This window comes from Etheostoma spectabile, unplaced genomic scaffold (genome assembly GCF_008692095.1).
Source record: "Etheostoma spectabile isolate EspeVRDwgs_2016 unplaced genomic scaffold, UIUC_Espe_1.0 scaffold00003635, whole genome shotgun sequence".
Classification (NCBI taxonomy): Eukaryota; Metazoa; Chordata; class Actinopteri; order Perciformes; family Percidae; genus Etheostoma; species Etheostoma spectabile.
The window spans coordinates 1-19,624 of NW_022603051.1; the positions used below are offsets into that span (position 1 = coordinate 1).

Consider the following 19,624-nt stretch of genomic DNA (forward strand, 5'->3'; position numbering starts at 1 on the left):
TCACCAAGGACGGCAAAGCCAACGACCAGCAGGGAGACAGAGCCAAGAGAGAGTGTTGAATACATTATTTGCTATATTAAAGAATGTCTTTCTAACAATAAATGCTTTAATTAACTGGTTAAATTAACTGGCAAATTTGTATAGCACAGTGTTGTGGGATGTCGTGACCTCCTTGCATTTATGTTATTTAATGCAAAAATCAGTCTCAATGCCCAGATGGGTTGCAAGATTTGCAGTGAATATCACATTGTCTAGGTGTAGTAGTGAGCATAGCTACCTTCCAAGCAGTTGGTTTATCACCACTTTTTGAGTTGTCGTGGTCGAGTGTTTAAGGCACTGGACTAGAATTTAGAAAGTTGGTGTGTTTATCACTGGTTGTATCTGTAGACGGGAGTAACACTGCACCGTGTTAACTTCACTATGTTCAACGAAGGCTAACATGTATGAGTAGTTTCCCATGTAATAACGTCATGTTATATCATTCATAACGTAAATATTTGGTTGCAGGGCTGCCAACTCTCACGCATTGGCCGTGAGACACACGCATTTGACTGGTTTCACACGCGCACACGCCACACCCCCGATTTCTCACGCTGAGTGTCAACCCGGTCGGTCAAATTTATGAAAGATGAGTTTATCTATGTTTTTACCTGTTGAGCCACTTGTGATCGACTAGTTGTGCTTTCAAAGACTGTGAGGGGCTTCAAGAGCGCTCCCTGTCTGTGGAATTTTCAAATTGTCGCAAAATGAGAACATTTTTTCACGAGCCATCCCAGGTGCATTTCCCCGGCTTCAGGTATGTGCTCTGAGTATTACAGACCCGTCCGGCGCTTCAGGTATGAGCTCTGAGTATCACAGACCCGTCCGTCGCTTCGTGTCCACTCTCTCTGTAACAATAGAGGTGAGCACGCGGCTGGTAGTGTAGCAACTTCAGTTCATTGTAGTGGACTCGCTCTGCTGGGGGCAGTGAGGCGTTGCATCCATGCGTAGACCTCCGATAAAGAGCAGCGTACGGACACTTCTAAACTCTGTCAGAGACCGGAGACCCAAATGGGCCTCTGCGTCTGTCAGACGGTCTGAATGAGATCTACCATATCAGCGGAGGAATGACATGCACAGCAGACTATATTACAACTCTCCACATCTCGGACAACAGAGATGGGAGGAGTTATGTGCACAAAGTTTGTAAATATGAGCAGAAATCTGGTGAAACACACCTGAGCTATACTAGCCTATATATACTAAATATATATATATATATATATATATATATATATATATATATAATATATATATATACGATACTGCAACGTTGGGCCACTATTGTGCATCTCTAACCTCTGTGCATCTCTAAATGTAACTGTAAATAATTAATTTGATGTTTTTTAAAATGAACAAATAGTCTTTATTTTCACAAAAAAGTAAAAAGAGTAAGTGGGGCCAGAGGATGACAGCCAAACATTACTGAACATTGGCACAAAGGTTAAAGGATTAGAATTTATGTAACTCAGTGGTTCTCATTCTTTAGAATTTAGTGGTCTTAGTTGATCCCTCAACATTAATTTAACTTTGGGTCCCTGGTCCTTACACCAGGGACCCCTGGACCTGTTCACCACAGACCCAAATCTTCTCAGCTGTTGCTGACATATGCTACTGTCTCTTCATGTGGTTCATTATGTTTGGCACATTGTGTGGATCAGTTCTTATATCATAAGAAGTTAATAATGTAAATGCTGAATGCTAAAACTGTTGATACTACAACAATGCAAAGGTTCTTAACCCACAGTTTTGCACATAAATGTAAGACTTATTTCTCCATTTTTTTTGCAAAAAACTCTCCAGAAAGTGCCATTTAATGGTTTATTTTTCGATTTTTTTCCCTGGGGGGGCAAACCCCAGACCCTCCTAGGGAGAGCCCCATCCCCCCACATATAACAAATCCCATTTAAACCCTAAAGCGGGCTATTCAATTGGCGGCCCCAGGGCCGGGTCCGGCCCCTGAGGGATTTTGTACAGGCCCGTGGAGTGAAGTGTAGTTATTACATATGGGTAGTCTCATACATCGCATGACTATGGTTAATTGTACATTCTTTCGTACGGTAGGAGGCAGTAGCGGTATGCACCCCTTTCAGCCATGGTGGCAAAACAGGTAGAATATCTACCTGTTTCGGCCGGACATATATTTTGGGGAACCACACATGACCAATCAAAGCCGCCCATTCGCGCTCTAGTGCCGCGCTCTGACTTTCTTTCAAGCCAAGCGCAAAGTTTGGCTAACAAGAAAAATGTCTCTCACTACCTTAAAAAAAAGAAAAGTTGACTCAGAGAACAGGCAGTTCAACAGTGAATGGACAGAGAAATACGCGTTTATTGCCGTTGATGCGAATCCTGTGTGTTTAATCTGCAACGAGTGCCTTGCCGTGTGCAAAGAGTATAATTGAGAAGGCATTTCAAGACAACGCATGCTAACTTTGATGCTACTTTCCCTCCGGGCTCTGCTGCTCGGGGGCAGAAGATAACGGGGCTTACATCTTGTTACGAGCAAAGACGTCGCATTTTGTTTCGGGCCTGTACAGATCAAGAGAGAGCAACTGCGGCGTCGTTACGAGTGGCATGGATATTGGGCAAAAAGAAAAAGCCGTTTACAGACTCAGAGACAGTCAAGGAGTGTATGCTGGCATCCATTGAGGAGGTGGTAACAGATGAGAAAACCCGAAAAACATTATCGATTTGATCAAGCAAATTCCAATTTCTGACACGTCAAATATGAGGAGAGTCGAGTCCCTTGCATCGGACGTTTTCGAGACGCTTTTGGACAAGCTGAGGAAGGCCGAGGTGATGTCTTTGGCCGTGGATGAGTCGACTGATAACAGTGATGTTGCACAGCTGTGCCTCTATGTGCGATTTTTTGATGGGGAATGTTTTCGTGAGGATCTGCTTGGACTAATTCCCATGGAGGGGCACACTACCGGTGAGATTATCTTCACTAAAATTGCTTCATTCTTTGAGGAGAACAACTTGGATTTGGCACGCGTCAACATGTTGGTGACGGATGGTGCGCCCTCGATGGCGGGCAGGGATCAGGGGCTCGCCGGCAGGATGGCAGCTGCGGCTCCGCAGGTGAGATCTCTGCATTGCCTCATCCACCAAAGCCTCCTGTGTGCCAAGCTCAGTGGTGAGTTAAAAGAGACCATGGACTCTGTTATGGCAATCATAAACTTCATCCGTTGTACCTCCAGTTTACAGCACCGACTTTTCCGCAAGCTGTTGACTGACATGTCTGCTGAATATAAAGATTTGCTCATTCACAATGACATTAGATGGCTTAGCAAAGGAAACGCTTTGAAACGTTTTTGTGAACTAAAAGAGGAGATTCTGGTGTTTCTCCGGTCTTCAAAATTGAAAAAAGCTGGCAAGTTTCTGTCTCTGATGGAAAATGATGAGTTTAATGCCGCTGTTTGCTTTTTGAGTGACGTTTTCCATCATTTGAACCAACTTAACATGGAGTTGCAGGGCAGAGATAAAACAGTCGCAGAACTTGTGGAGAAACTTCATGCTTTTCAAAGAAAGCTCTCACTCTTCTCTGCTGATCTTTGTCCAGCCAAGATGCTCCACTTCCCCACATTGAGGAAATCTGGCCTGCAAATTACTGAGGTGATGTCAGGGTTTATTGATTCATTGAAAAACAACTTTGCCACTAGGTTTGCGGGATTTCAGCATCTCTAGTGAAGTGATGAGATTTGTGAAGGACCCTTTCTGTGTGAATGTTGAGGCAGACTTTGCATTGAAAGGGAAGGAGCTGGTATCGTCATTGGATGAGGGGTCTTTTCAACTGGAAATCATTGACATTCAGTCATCAGATGACTTGCGACAGTCATTACAGCAAGCAGGTTTTGAAAAATTCTGGACCCGTGAAGTCAGCCGAGAGAAATTTCCACATTCAAGGGGTCTTGCACTTTTTCTTTTGACAATGTTTGGCTCAACATACACTTGTGAGTCATCATTCTCACACATGAATGCCATTAAAACTCACAATCGCATATCCCTCACTGACCAGCATCTGCAACACTGCTTGCGCATTGCCTTGACAACATATACACCTGACTTCACTGCTCTTGCCAAGTCAAAAAAATGCCATTTCTCTCATTAGATGACAAATGTTGGCAAACTACATGCAAGGTAACAGGCATAATTAGTCAAGCAAGAAATGAGGATTTTTGAACACTATGATGCAATTAACATGTTTGTCACTCCATGTTATGCACTTCAATTTTTTCTTGATGTAGTATTATTGCTGAATGCAGTTTGAAATCTTTTGCCTTGATAAAGTGCCATGCACTGTTATGTTGTTTTAATTCTATTCTGTACCACACTATGCACTTTGGTTTTATTTTTGTTGGTCGTTGCCTGTCACTCAAATGACTGCATTCTTAAATATCTGTGATATGGCTGACCTAGACTGATTGTTAAGGTGTCTGATTTATGTTCAAACTGGACAAAGTGAGTACAGTAGTAGTCCATGTGAGGATTTATGGGGCAGTCTATTTTATTTTTTTAGAAGGAAAAAGCGTGTGTTGTATTAAGTTTCCATTTAGCTGCATTTCTATTTTCAACCAGTGGAGAACGGGGACAGTTTGATATTTCTGAGGATTATTTCCCTCTTTACTTGTAACACTGAAATGTATCTCTTCATTGTCAATTGAGGATAATGAGCTGTAAATTTTGTACAGTTATGTGCAATTAAGTGGATGTTTTCTGTTAGTTAACTGCATTTCTCTAATTGTCTGTCTCTGATTTTTCAACATTGTATTGTCTTTTGAATGGAACAATGTCATGGACCTGTGTGTCTTAGTGTACCACAATATGCATACGTTGTTCTGCATTTACAAAATAGAATATATTGACTCCTTCAGTATGTTGTTGTAATTTCTTTATTTGTTACTATAATTACTCATATTCTCCGGCCCCTTATTTTGCCTCAGTTTCATGAACTGGCCCCAATTCCAAATTAATTGAATAGCCCTGCACTAGAACATCAGGGAGTCACATCTTTCAAATTTATCTTTGTAGATGTGAGTTTTCTTTTCACTTACTGAAATGACTCATATTGTTTTAGGCGAGGAATGGCTCCTGGCTAGAGCTTCAGAAGGCAGGACATGACAGATTACACATCTGTCACATAGTCAGTTTGTATTCTTAAATACCAAGTCTCTTGCTGTTCCTTGACTAGTTGGCCACCCCTGCTTTGCATCGCTCCGGGTATGTAGAAAAAAAATCTGTTATGCACCTTTGCATTGCGCTATAATGTCAAAATTTGGACCTGAATCCAACAATAACATTACTTGACTCTCACATACATTGGTTTTCAGTTAAAAATGTTGGTTAGGGGTTAGTTACTGCTTGAAAAAATGAAAAGAATTGTTATTGAGATGGAGGCAGATGAAGTGTTTATGACCCATCAATGATGACAAAAGGAGACATCCTCTGTCGGGGGTCTGATTTAAAGGAAATGGTACTCTTTAAAACGTTAAACTAATGAGGAAGAATTTGACAAATCAACCAAAAACTTGCTCTTTTAAATCTGTATCTGTCAAGTCCTGACCATTCCCTGACCGGGAATAGAACCCCGGCCGCGCGGTGAGGGCACCAAATCCTAGCCATTAGACCATCAGGGAGTTAGATCTATCAAATTTAATTTAACATATTGTTGGTTATATTGTTTTAGGCAAGAAATGGCACATGGTTAGAGATTTAGAAGGCAGTGGTGCAAAATGCAAAACTGCCTGTTTCGATTTAATTACATGGTAATAATACAAAAACAGAGGTGTAGTGATTACTTGGAAATGCTTCCGGTAGTTTCTGAAATAAAAACCATGAATCAGTGGTGGAAAATGCAAAACTGCCTGTTTCAATTTTATTACATGGTAATATTAGATTAACAGAGGTGCAGAGATTACCTGGAAATACTTACCATGAAATATGTCTTGTCCTTCACGTACGTAACGCTGTGCAATCTGACCAGCAGCTAAACACCTTCCACCATCAAGCACTGGCGACCGGGATCCTTGTAACACGTTTATTTGAGTAACAAAGGGTGAAACTGGGAGAAAACACAATGACCAGTTACTTAGATAGTAATGAGTCACAGATATTAAACAAAGATAATTGTAAAAACAATATAACTACAGGCTGATTTTTACAGGCTAGCAAAAATGTAAGATGAAATAAAGAAACACGTAATGTATTGTTATACAGTGTACGTAGTATAACCTATGTTGGGTATCTAAATAAACTAAGATATACTTACATGTGGCATTACCCAAGATAAAAGTGGCAAACTAGCTTACTGAAGTATACCGTCAGTTAGGGCTGAACAATATTGTGTTTTAGCATTGACATCGCGATGTGCGCATGCGCGAAAGTCACATTGCAGGACGTTACGATGTTGACGTTAATACTTTTTTGCTGCTTGATAGAAAAGTAACCTTTCACCGTTTCTCCTTTACATGATTATTACCATCCGACCGTTCCCCTTTAAGACAGGTAGCCATGTGGGCAACGTGTGGATGTGACGTTAGTCCGACGGGGTTTGGTATGGGAAGTGAGGCTCTCCGTGTGTAGAAAAGTAGCCTACCGTTGGCAACAGCTGCCTCTGACACAGTGATGTCATAGTATTTGATGGGTAGTAAGTGACGCTACAGTAGTTGGTGTTTTATGTTCTCCTCAAATACAAACTAAACCCCCTGATTAATGCAACATAATCACAACGTCTCCCGGCCATTTCCTACTGCAGAAAGCTGCTACCAGCCAGGCTAAAGCTAATATAGTTAGCTTAAAGAAACAAGCAGAAAGCTGCTACCAGCCAGGTTAAAGCTAATATAGTTAGCCTAAAGAAACAAGCAGAAAGGCGCTACCAGCCAGGCTAAAGCTAAAATAGTTAGCTTAAAGAAACAAGCAGAAAGCTGCTACCAGCCGGTCTAAAGCTAAAATAGTTATCTTAAAGAAACAAGCAGAAAGCTGCTACCAGCCGGTCTAAAGCTAATATAGTTAGCTTAAAGAATCAAGCAGAAAGCTGCTACCAGCCAGGCTAAAGCTAATACAACTAGCCCAAAGAAACAAGAGGCATGCAGGTCTGGTCAGTTTATCAAACTGACGAACTGGCCTCGCTAGTCGACCACAACCTGAAATTTAGAGGAAGCAACATGCAGTCACTGTCATTCACGTTAACTGTTAAAAAGTGTTGAGATAATTAAAGGTATTTACAGTATTTAGAAGCGGGCTAGATGCTAGTAAGCTTATGCTAGCTTTCATGCTTCATAAATAAGCCGGACAGAGTTGTCCCTCATCTGGAGATAAAAACCCTGCTGCCCCCTCCCCCCCATCCTGTTGGCGCAGAGCTCCACAGACTAAGTCCACAGGTACAACTTAGTTTTGCACCAAATGTATCGCAAGAAGTGTTGCAAAAGTCGAGGGTGCAGACTCGCCGCTGTGGAAAAGTGACTGAAGTGAAAAAAAATTAAATAAAGTAATTTTATACAAGTACAGAATTTTTTTCTACAAGCTGTCAAATCATATTCTCTAAGTGCTCACATCACATCTACGCGCTCTCACATTAGCACCATATTTACCTTCATATTCTTTGTTGAACTTTATTGCTTTACAAACACCAAAGCAAGTAAGCGCTGTGACTAACATTACTCTTCTGAAGTGATTTTGGAGAGGGAAATTAGGTAGAAATACTCTGGTTGACTAGCATGACACCATTGTATTCATATAATAATCAATCCAGGTTAAACTGAAACACTGGAGCTCCAGGTGCTGCAGACGCAGACGGTCCGCCGTCACGTGGGGCTCGGCCAGCGGGGAAACATCGCTAGAAATCTCCGCTGCCGACCTCAACGGGATCTGATCTCCAGCGAGACATGGAAAGCTCCAGACCCGATAGCAGCGGCGCAACCCCCCGGGAGCCCACCGCCAGTGTTGGTGGAATAGCAAGCTAGCGTTAGCAAACTAACCAACCAGCCTGCTAAAAAAAAATAAAAATGTAATTTAAAAGGCACGCATTATACCCATTGATGGCGGTCCGTCCGTGGCTGCAAGACCTGGAGCTCACCGCCAGTGTTTCAGTTTGACTGTTTAAAGTGTTAGGATAATTAAAATGTATTTATTTATAAGCGGTGTTAGTTTGCTAACGCTAGCTTGCTAATCCACCAACACTAGTGGTGAGCGGGTCTGAAGCTATCCATGTCCGTCTGCAGCTGGAGGACCTGGAGCTCACCGCCAGTGTTTCAGTTTGACTGTTAAAAAGTGTTGAGATAATTAAAAAGTATTTGTTTGGAAGCAGGCTGGCTGCTAGTTAGCTAACGCTAGCTTCCATGCTACATAAATAAGCCGGACAGAGTTTTCCCTCACAGAAAAAAACACAGGTAAAATTAAAAAACACTGCATAAGCTTTGCTACTGTGTGTTTATTTAAATATAGGTACACCTACATGTAGGGTGACGAGATTGCAATATAAGCCTGTATATAAATATTAGGACTATCCATATGTCAAGGGTGTATATTAGGCGGTGCAGTACAGCCCGATCCAGCAGAGGAGAGTTCTAGCCCAACCAGGCTCCTCTCTTTACATTGTAAGCCTCACTGGGTGTCCAAACTAAAATGATAAGAGGCAACTTGGTAGACTCCTTACTGATGTTTATAGCTGTACTCACAATGCCCTTTTTTTTTTAAAAACACCAGCCAATCACAAGTCTTACATGTGAATAATCAATGTGTGAGTAATAAGGGAGCTCAAATAAAAGATAGTTGCAAGGTCTACCAAATGTTTAACTTTACTACCCGTAAGCTGTTGGAACCTTGGTTGCCACAGGGTCCCAAATCTCCCCTCAAAATGTCAATCACAGACACTGAAGCGTGCTGGGCCCATAACCCAGAGGTTGAGGGATTGAAACCATCCTCTTCTAATTCCTGTGCTTTGTATCAGTATCAAGTCTATTTCCAGTCTGTTGATGTTTAACAAAGCATCTGATGTTGCAAGTGTCTGAAGTGAAATGTCTCCACCTGCTGAAGAGTAAACTTAATGGCATGTTGAGATTATTTCACCCATAAAAAAAGAAACTACAGTGCTCATACCTTTTATTCCCGCTGTAACACCCATAAAAACTGGAGTGTAATACAGTAAATATACTACACTACAGGTAATAAATACTGTAAATAGAAACTGTAAAACATGTACGTTTAAAGTGCTTTCTACCAGTCAGATTATCACAGGAGGTAATATCTTCTGCAGCTCTTTTAAAGACTCTACCATAATACCTGCTGGAGATGCCAGGTCCTCATACATGTAAAGCATGAGCTCTACCACTGAGCTACATCCCCTGAAGATTTTGAAATTCTTTTGACTTTTTTCTGAGATAGACTTACACTTATCTTTATTAATCCTTTTGGGATGACTCCCGCAAGGAAATTGAAATATGCGGTGGCTTGAAATCAAACCTGGGCAAAATGCTTGCACTGCTACGATATAAATCATAGTTGAAAAGTAACACACCCGTTGCCTTTCTGCTGGACAATACAACGTTCACTGCAAATCTTGTAACACAGATTGATAAGAAATACATTGGTGGAGACTGGTTGCTTCCAGTACCTATGAGATAAGACAGTATTGTTTATGAAGGCACATCTGCGATTTGGTATACTCTGATGTGTCATTGGTTTGGTACCACTCTTAAAAAACAGCGATCGTTGTCGGCAGGATTCGAACCTGCGCGGGGAGACCCCAATGGATTTCTAGTCCATCGCCTTAACCACTCGGCCACAACAACATGATGAGCCCTGCTAGGACTGTTTGCAGAAATGTTCCTGTAGCACCTCAACACACCATATAATGCCTAAGCTGCACTTGCAAAATAGCAGGGTGTTCATATACTTATTTTCGTCACTGTAAGATTCCTATACATTGTGTATGGTAGCCTTTACAATGTTATTTATTTATTTTATTACCACACACACAGCCTTAGCAGAGCTAACCCCCCCCCCCCCCCCCATCTTATCCTGATGCTTGATTGTAATAAAGCATCAACAGAGAGAAGTTGTCTCCGTTGGTGTTTTAACAGACACACCTGGGCCAAATTGAAAACCAGATTCAGCTTTAAATCTTTTTAAATCCTAATCTAGTCCTCATTAAGTTTCAAATAATTTCACAGGAGTTAGTTATTATTTTTGATCATCAATACCAAATTGAATCTAATTGGATGGGAACATACACAGACTTCTCACAAAATCCCACTTGAATTCATGTCTTGCTACTCGGTCAGAATCTTATTAACCTGGAGTCCCAGTCTCTGTCACAAGAAATAAGCTATATGTTTATATATGTTTTAGACCTATTGGCAGACAGACATTTAAAATGTAGGCAATGGCAAATAAAGAATAAAGAATAAAGAGCCTTTTGCTGTCTGCGCTCAGCTTCAAACAACAATGTTAAAAACAACAGACAAAGCCAGAAATCTGGGTGTAGTCATGGACTCAGACCTGAACTTTACCAGCCACATTAAGACAATAACAAAGTCAGCCTACTATCACCTTAAGAATATATCAAGGGTTAAAGGACTTATGTGTCAACAGGATTTGGAAAAACTTGTCCATGCTTTCATCTTCAGTAGACTTGACTACTGTAACGGGGTCTTTACAGGTCTCCCTAAAAAATCAATCGGACAGCTGCAGCTGATTCAGAACGCTGCTGCTCGAGTCCTCACTAAGACCAAGAGACTGGATCACATCACTCCAGTTCTGAAGTCTTTACACTGGCTTCCTGTGTCTCAAAGAATTGATTTCAAAGTACTCTTGCTAGTTTATAAATCACTTAACGGTTTAGGTCCAAAATATATTTCTGATCTGCTACTACACTATGACCCCCCCAGACCTCTCAGGTCATCTGGGACAGGTCTACTTTCTGTCCCCAGAGTCAGAACTAAACAGGGTAAAGCAGCTTTCAGTTTCTATGCTCCTCATATCTGGAATAAACTCCCAGAAACCTGCAGATCTGCTGCTACTCTCGGTTCTTTTAAATCAAGGCTGAAGACCTTCCTTTTTGATGCTGCCTTTCTTTAAATGACTGCTCATTTCTTTAAATTTCTTATGCTGCACTGTAACTTTTATTCTTGTGTTTTATGTGTCTATTTTTTTTAACTGTCTATTCATGTGTTTTACCGGTTTTTAATGCTTATGATTTTTAACTGTTTTTACTAGTGTTTTATCTGTTTAACTGATTTTGTGTAAAGCACTTTGAATTGCCCTGTTGCTGAAATATGCTCTACAAATAAAGCTGCCTTGCCTTGCCTTGCCTTTTCTCAATGTCCACTGAAGTTTCTCAGCGTGCTCTCTAGTAACATCAGCAAGGCTACTTTTACTTTCATACTTTAAGTAAATTTCCAAGCCTGTACTTTGTTACTTGTATTTGAGTAAAGAAGTTAAATCAGTACTTCTACTTTTACCAGAGTATTTGTTAACACAATTAAGTCTACTTCTACTTGAGTACGGGAAGTGAGTACTTTGAACACGTAACTTCATCCGTCTTTGCTGTTGCATTGCGTTAACAAATAACTACGTTTGTGTAAAGTAATCGACAGGCTTTATGCCCAGGTTGAGTAGGGAGGGAAATGTAATGCATACCCCTAAGTTTTTTCTTCTTTTAATATTTATCATGAAACGAGGAAGCGGTATAGAGCCCTAGTAAACAAAAAGTGAGAAAAACAGCAGTGAGAGAAACAAATCAAGGGACTGGAGAGCAGGAAGAGGGAGAGCCAGAGGAGTTTGGGGAGTTTGGAGAGAGGGCATGTGATGAAAGTGAGGGCTCTGACACAGAGAGGGATATTCCAGAGGGTGAGGAAGATGAAGAAGAGGGTGAGGAGGATGAAGAAGAGAGTGAGGAGGAAGAAAACATAAATGGGACAGAGAGAGGAACAGCCAGAGGGACAGCAAGTGGATCCATGTGGATCAAGTACTGCACCATCAGGTTTGTGATGAAGAAGGTTCTTACTATTTTCAAAGCAGTTCAATTACAATTTCGTTGTAGGTCTGCTGTGTGTCCTTAAAATGGGGCTTTCTGCTGTCAAATTCTTTTTTTTGTTTGAATATGGCTCTGTTTCTTTTTTTTCTTGGCCTACATTTTGAAATGCATGCAGGTACACATGCATACAGTGGTACTATAACAGATTGCCACCCTGGTGACTTTCTTCCATGTCTCCATGTCTTCATATATTTGGGCTGACAGTTGAGAAACCTTCCCTTGTTAACTATGACATGGATGACTGAGAACCTACTGTATCGTGACATGTTTAATTTACTATATTATAATTTTTGAGACAGGTCCTACAAAGTATTTGTTGGATCAGTCAGGATGGCCGAGCGGTCCAAGGCGCTGCGTTCAGGTCGCAGTCTCCACTGGAGGTGTGGGTTCAAATCCCACTTCTGACATCTACTGTTTTTCTGAGACATGATATTGGGAATAAAGCAGTTCTATGTATTTAAGAGGACATGAATGTGCGCAAGAAACTCAATGGCCACTACAGGGTTTTGTGGGCATCTTTATTGTCAACAGATGTAAAGTTACCATGTGTTTGTACACAGTAGACATATCTACTGCTGTCTTCACTGTCTGTGGCAAGTCCTTTAAAACCTGTTCTTGACTTGCTTTTTCCCACATCCTCTGAACGCTTAGCTAACTAAATGACTCAAGTTGGCCAATAATTGTTGTGATTGTTGTGTGCCTTTAATACCACACATGTGGATATTATGAAAGAAACTGCCTAGCAAACCCTTGCAACACTTTTAAAGGTTCAATGGTGTAATGGGTAGCACTCTGCACTGTGAATCCAGCGGTCTAAGTTCAAGTCTCAGTGGAACCTGTTTCTAAGTCACAGTATAGGTGAAAAAGATCAACCTTTCAACTTTTCACATCTAGTTTAAAGTAAGCTAACAGGGTTATTCTCCTTGGTCATTTAGACTGTAAACAGTACGTTGGTGGGGTCATGTTGAGGAGTCACCTGGTTGTTAATGTAATTGGAAGGAGCTCCAAATTTGACAGTATTGACTGGAAGTGATAGGCTTTGAGAAACATGGGGGATACACACTTTGCATTCAGTCTCGTAATCACCATAAAAATTAGGTATCACTGAAATTTGAACTTTTGTTGCTGCAGTCAGAGTATACAGTGTTCATCCTGAATGGGCCAGGATAGTGCATCAGAATTGCTTGTTGAATGGTCTATTAGCTTTGGAACCCCCCTTTCCCCACAGCTTTCAATTGTCAGATATGGGTGGAGGAGTGGGCACTGTGTCCAACCCTTTCTGTGTAAAAAAAACCACTAAAGAAGTCTCTTGGATTAAAGACAAAACCTCTGCGGAGAACCTTTTACCAAATCCAGGTGCCCTTGGCATAGTTCTGATCTTTTGGGGTAATAGCATGGATCAGGAACCAACACATCTGGACTCAATGTGGGCATTGTACGACAATATTTGACACATTTAGACCATGAAGACAGTTATTAGTTTATTTCCCATTTGGCAGGTGTAATTGTGGACACAGTTGGACATTTTGAAGATAATTGCACAATATTGACCCAATTGTCAGTCTATTTCCCATCTGGCTGGGACATTTCTGGATTCAGGTGGACATTGTAGACAGAAACATTGGTGGATCTTGATTCCCACCATAGGATTTGGCCTGTATTGCACATTGCTTTCACATCCCGTGCAATGTATTGCCATTGTCAAGCACATTGCCACCCTGGTGACTTTCTTCCATGTCTCCATGAACGCCCATATATTTGGGCTGACAGTTGAGAAACCTTCCCTTGTTAACTATGATATGGATGACTGAGAAACTATATCATGACATGTTTAATTTACTAAATTATAATTTTTTAAACAGGTCTTACTGAAAGTTTATTGGATCAGTCAGGATGGCCGAGCGGTCCAAGGCGCTGCGTTCAGGTCGCAGTCTCCTCTGGAGGCGTGGGTTCAAATCCCACTTCTGACAACAATTGTTTTAATTTGGAACTAATCTCTGAGAGTTGATATTGGGAATAAAGAACTTAGCAGTTCTTTGTATTTAAGAGGACATGACTCTGCACGAGAAACGCGATTGCAAGTACAGCGTTTTGTGAGCGTCTTTAAACCGATGGATATGATTAAAACCTGTATACAGCCCAACCACTTACCAATCACATCACTGGAAAGACAGCATGACTTGAGGGTAGTGGATGTCGATTTGTCAAAATAAGCTGCCAGAACATGATTTTCCTCAAGAACATTACTTTTCACGGTGCTGTCAACAATTACGGCAGTTATATCATGATTCATCTCACCATGGAAATCAGGTTGAGGGTCATAATTTCTTGTTGCATCACCCTTTCTGATTGTCTACCCTTGTGTCACCAGCAAAGGAGATTAGCAGAGGATGGTTTCGATCCATCGACCTGTGGGTTAAGGGCCCAGCACGCTTCCGCTGAGCCACTCTGCTGAAAATCACCCAAGGTGGTACTTGAACCCGCAATCCCTGGTTTAGGAGGCCAGTGCCTTACCCATTAGGCCACTGGGGCTTAACAACAACCAAATACACCAGTTCAGGAGAAATACAAGTACAGTTCTGGAGATCTTGCATTCACAAGAATCGGATGGACAGACATGAAGACGCAGTCACCTTGACATTGAACCTTTGACCCCCAAAATCTCATCATTGATTTACGAGTTCTTGTGAATGTTTTTGCAAAATTTGAAGAATACGGCTTGAAGGAACCCTCTTTTCAAGAGTTTCCCTTCACGGATAAATAAAGTATTTCTGATTCTGATGTAGAGATGGACAGACGACCCACAAGCATAATAACTTCTTGCCGAGACATAACAAGAAAAAAAAAGAAGATGTTGGGGAGACAGAGTTAAGCCCTGACAGAATAGAGAACTTCAGACAAAAGTTGTGAAATAGTGCCAAGTGTGACCAGAAGAATTGGAAAAAAAACCTTCTCTTTTCTCCTGTTTTGTAAACAACCCAAAGTTTTACAAAACAAAAGATAACTTTCACCGAATCCCTCAGTTAAATCACAGTCAATATTTGTCCAATTTAAATCATTTATCCAACAGAATTGAAACTTTAACTTACCCCGCTGTTTGAAATTGCTTCCTTGTCGTTTGGATTTCAGAGTGGACTCAGCGAGCCCTCAGTGGTTTCTGACCCTCTGTCTCTCAAAGATGTTTGGCGAGGTTTAGAGGCAGGTGATCATCAGATCCCTGGATGCACGCCCTCATCAGTCACCGGTGGAGTCCCTTTCTGATTCCTCCTTGAAATCCTGTTTGTGACGCCAAACTGTAGAAGTTTCTTGTTACAGCAAGGGAGGAATTTGGCTGGAATTAAGACTCTGTATATAGAATAAAGACTGAAGGCTGCAAACTGAATCAAAGTTTAGTCTCCGGTGAAAGTTTAATTGTTTTCTGCAGAGAAAAATCAAAATGACAAGAACAGCCTTCACAATGCACAAAGTTACAGAGTGACAACAGTTCTGTGTGAATACAATCAGTGATACACTTCATTATATCCAGTGCCCCCAGAGGAGAAAAACCCTTGTTTGGAAAAAAGTTTAATCTCAAACATAACAATCAGTGGACCTCAGGCAGACAGTTAGTTCCATTAAGTATTTCTGAATCTGCCCTCCTTGTGTCAAGTGTCTTGACCGGTCGTTCTATCTTAGCTGAAAAAGAACATCTTGTCTCTTGGATAGGCCATGGTCTTGACCTGGGACCTGCTATGATAAACACAAAACTGGTTCTGTCGGACTTTAGGCCATTTGTCCTTGGAGGACAAATGCAAAGTCATAGCAAATTCAGTTGTCTCCTACAAGGAGAAGACACTGAGGAAAGATACAGAAGTCATATAATCTGAGAGTCATTGGAGATCTTATCATGAATAATTAATATGAAAATCATTGGTTAAATGTAATTTACCATTACAAGTTACTGTTTGAAAAAATGAAAAGAATTGTTATTGACATAGAGGCAGATAAAGTGTTTATGACCCATCAATGATGACAAAAGGAGACATCCGCTGTCGGGGGTCTGATTTAAAAGAAATGGTAGTCTTTAAAATGTTGGGGTTCTAGCGTTAAATTAATGAGGAAGAATTTGACAAATACAAATCAACCAAAAACAAGTCCAGGAACTTAGTCTTTCAAATGTTACACCTGCATCTGTCAAGCCCTGACCAGGAATTGAACCCAGACCGCAGCGGTGAGAGCACCAAATCCTAGCCACTAGACCATCAGGGAGTCATATCTTCCAAGTTTATCTTTGTAGATGTGAGTTTCCTGTTCACTTACTGGAATGACTCATATTGTTTTAGGCGAGGAATGGCTCCTGGCTAGATCTTCAGAAGGCAGGACATGACAGATTACACATCTGTCACATAGTCAGTTTGTAGTCTTAAATACCAAGTCTCTTGCTGTTCCTTGACTAGTTGGCCCCCCCTGCTTTGCATCGCTCCACGTAAGTAGAAAGCAATCTGTTATGCACCTTTGCATTGCACTAAAATGTCAAAATTTGGACCTGAATCCAACAATAACAATACTCGACACTCACATACAAACACCTATAGGATTATTAGGAACACCATACTAATACTGTGTTTGACCTGATTCTTCATAGAAATGTTGGCCCATATTGATAGGATAGCATCTTGCAGTTGATGGAGATTTGTGGGATGCACATCCAGGGCACGAAGTTCCCGTTCCACCACATCCCAAAGATGCTCTATTGGGTTGAGATCTGGTGACTGTGGAGGCCATTTTAGTACAGTTCGGTTAATTACAGATAGAGAAGTGTCCACTCCAGCAGTGGGGGCAGATGTCTCTTGTTGGTGGAGCACAGGTCTGCACATGTAGATTTTACACTAAGAAGGTAAAGTTAATTGGGATACTTATAGAAATATACTAAAGATGCAACCATAATGTATGTTGTTAAAATTGACTTTTATCTGTGGCTGTTGATTTCTTTGATATTTGTATTAGAAAACTAATGTGCAGACAGCCACACCTGCTGCTGCAGCTGGCCCAGCTCCGTCAACTGCTGCTGACCCTGCTGCTCCAACTGCTGCTGGACCCTCTGCTGGTCCAGTGCAACCCAAATTATCCCTATTTAACAATAAAATTTCTATTTAATGTAAAATCATTTATATTACATTATATTACAATATAGTGTTTAATGTTCTTCTCAATAATGAGGGAAGGCAAAATGTTAACACAGTACAACTTTAATTTCAGGAACAAAGGCCAACAGCCTAAGCTTTCAGCTGTTTCTGCTAGAAGGCCTGAGCAGGTGGAACCAGGACCGGGCTGCACAGTCTCTAGCCACCAAACCATTGCATCTCCTTGTATTTTTTCACAGCCTCCTGCTTCTGGTCCTTTGTTTTTTTTTCATCGAGCAACCTCTGTCTCTCCTCAAGCCCCAGGAATTTTGTTTGCTGTTCCAACACTAGCATACCGTGCCCCCCATATACCGGTTGCCCCTCTTGCTCCATCCGCATCTCCACCTGTCAGTGGTCGCCCTGCCTCTAAGGCAAGGTTTAATAAGAGGAAGGTGGAGTGCGACACTTGCAGGAAGTGTGGACAATTCAGAACCGCAGAAACTGGGCACAGCCAATATCAAGGCACTATCTACTGGCCAAATACAGAAACACTGTCAAAAGAGTTGTGGTTAGATCAGATTAAAAAATCAAATATGTAAATGAATAATGTAAATAGAAAATGTAAATAGTTAGATTTTACTATGCATACAATACTATGATGTATTGTGATTTATATGTTATGTGTTTTAATCTTTGTACAGAATTAGTTTGTTGATTCTCTTATTTTCCTCCCTGGTGTAAAAACCTTTGTATAGTCAGTAATTTCTTGTGCTAAACAATATTATTCGTTACCTAAAGACATATTGTTTTGTTGAGATCAATAATGTAATAAAGTTGGCATGTATTATATTACTTGGCTTCATTTCAATATTATTCCAAATTATAGTGTACACACTGCTGAGCATATGACTTGCCTTTATACACCCTACTTCCCTGCAAATGATTACTGTAAGACATACTTGCTTTTAGAGAAAAGAGAACGAAAAATGCTTGGTTTTACCTGTCATACATTGTTTAAAGAAAAAGAAAATTATTTATTACTAAACAATACTTATTATAAAGACTAACTTTTAATATTGACCAAATATAGCACGATTACTAAATGTATGCAGTACTAAAAACAGATATATTGTTCAAAAGTCAATCTAAACGTTATAAATTATTTGTTTCAATTGTTTCCCAACCTTACTAATATCTTATTCCTCCAAAACTTTGTTTAGTAGAACAATAAAGTTGTGGACAGTGTAATTGGATCTTTTGGCACTAGGTGGGGATCCAACCTAAGATTTGGTGCTAGGTGGGGATCGAACCTAAGATCTGGTGCTAGGTGGGGATCAAACCTGTGACCTTTGAATCTACGTTAAACTTCCCTTATTTCCCAGAAACATTCCAATTTCAGCAATTAAATTAAAATCTGACTTAATAGAAACTATAAAACTCTTACACTATGTGTGTAATTTAGCATCTTTCTCATCTTTTCTCTCATTTCTTCTTTTTTCCTCCTTTTTCCTCTTCCTTTTCCTCTTTTTCCTTCTTCCCTCCCTCTTCCCCTTTTTCCTCTTCTTCCCCCCCCCTTACAGACTATTGTTCCCCAGCTTTGGTGCAGCGGAAGCGTGCTGGGCCCATAACCCAGAGGACGATGGATCGAAACCATCCTCTGCTAATTGCTATCTAGTACCACTACGTTCTATAATGCTACTAGTCAGATTACCATAGGAGGTAATATCTGTTGCAGCTCTTTTAAAGACTCTACCATAATACCTGCTGGAGATGTCATGTCCTCATACATGTAAAGCATGAGTTCTACCACTGAGCTAAATCTCCTGAAGATTTTCAGATTTTTTGACTTTTTTCTGAGATAGACTTAGACTTATCTTTATTAATCCTTTTGGGATGACTCCCGCAAGGAAATTGAAATATCACGGAATAAAAGAAGAAACCTGGGTAAAACATGTAATGTTAATGTTGTATATGGCTTCAAAACCTGTAAATGCAACTGTGGTGGCTGGAAATCAAACCTAGGAAAAATGATTGCAATGCTACGGTATAAATCACAGTCGAAAAGTAACACATCTGTTGCCTTTCTGCTGGACAATACAACGTTCACTGCAAACGTGGTAACACAGACTGAAGCAATTCTGGGACATGGATGCACACAAATGGAAAGATAAAGGAGAGAGGAGCTCAGTGTGTCAAAGGAAGTCCCCCGGCAGTCTAAAACTATCACAGTGTAATTAAGAAAGACAGAGTAAAGAGAGGAGCCTGGTTGGGCTACAACTCTCCCCTGCTGGATTGAGCTGTACTGCACCGCCTTCCTCTAGTTTTATATTGTATTATGTTTACTCTTAAATGTGATGAGGGTGTCTGCGTAAACTTAAGTACACAAGGTCAGACCAGACGTGAGAATTTTTGCAGCCTACGCTCACGTTCAAATTGATAAATGCCGAAC

General features: G+C 40.8%; 3 non-coding genes across 3 annotated transcripts; 2 read left to right on the plus strand and 1 right to left on the minus strand.

Annotated features, from left to right (window-relative positions):
• Positions 1-9,745: 9,745 nt before the first annotated feature.
• On the minus strand, positions 9,746-9,827 carry trnas-aga (transfer RNA serine (anticodon AGA)). Its single transcript has one exon. It is a non-coding gene; the product is annotated as a tRNA-Ser (tRNA).
• A 2,570-nt stretch (positions 9,828-12,397) lies between these two features.
• Positions 12,398-12,480, plus strand: trnal-cag (transfer RNA leucine (anticodon CAG)). The gene has a single exon. It is a non-coding gene; the product is annotated as a tRNA-Leu (tRNA).
• A 1,480-nt stretch (positions 12,481-13,960) lies between these two features.
• trnal-cag (transfer RNA leucine (anticodon CAG)) lies at positions 13,961-14,043 on the plus strand. The gene has a single exon. It is a non-coding gene; the product is annotated as a tRNA-Leu (tRNA).
• Positions 14,044-19,624: the final 5,581 nt, after the last annotated feature.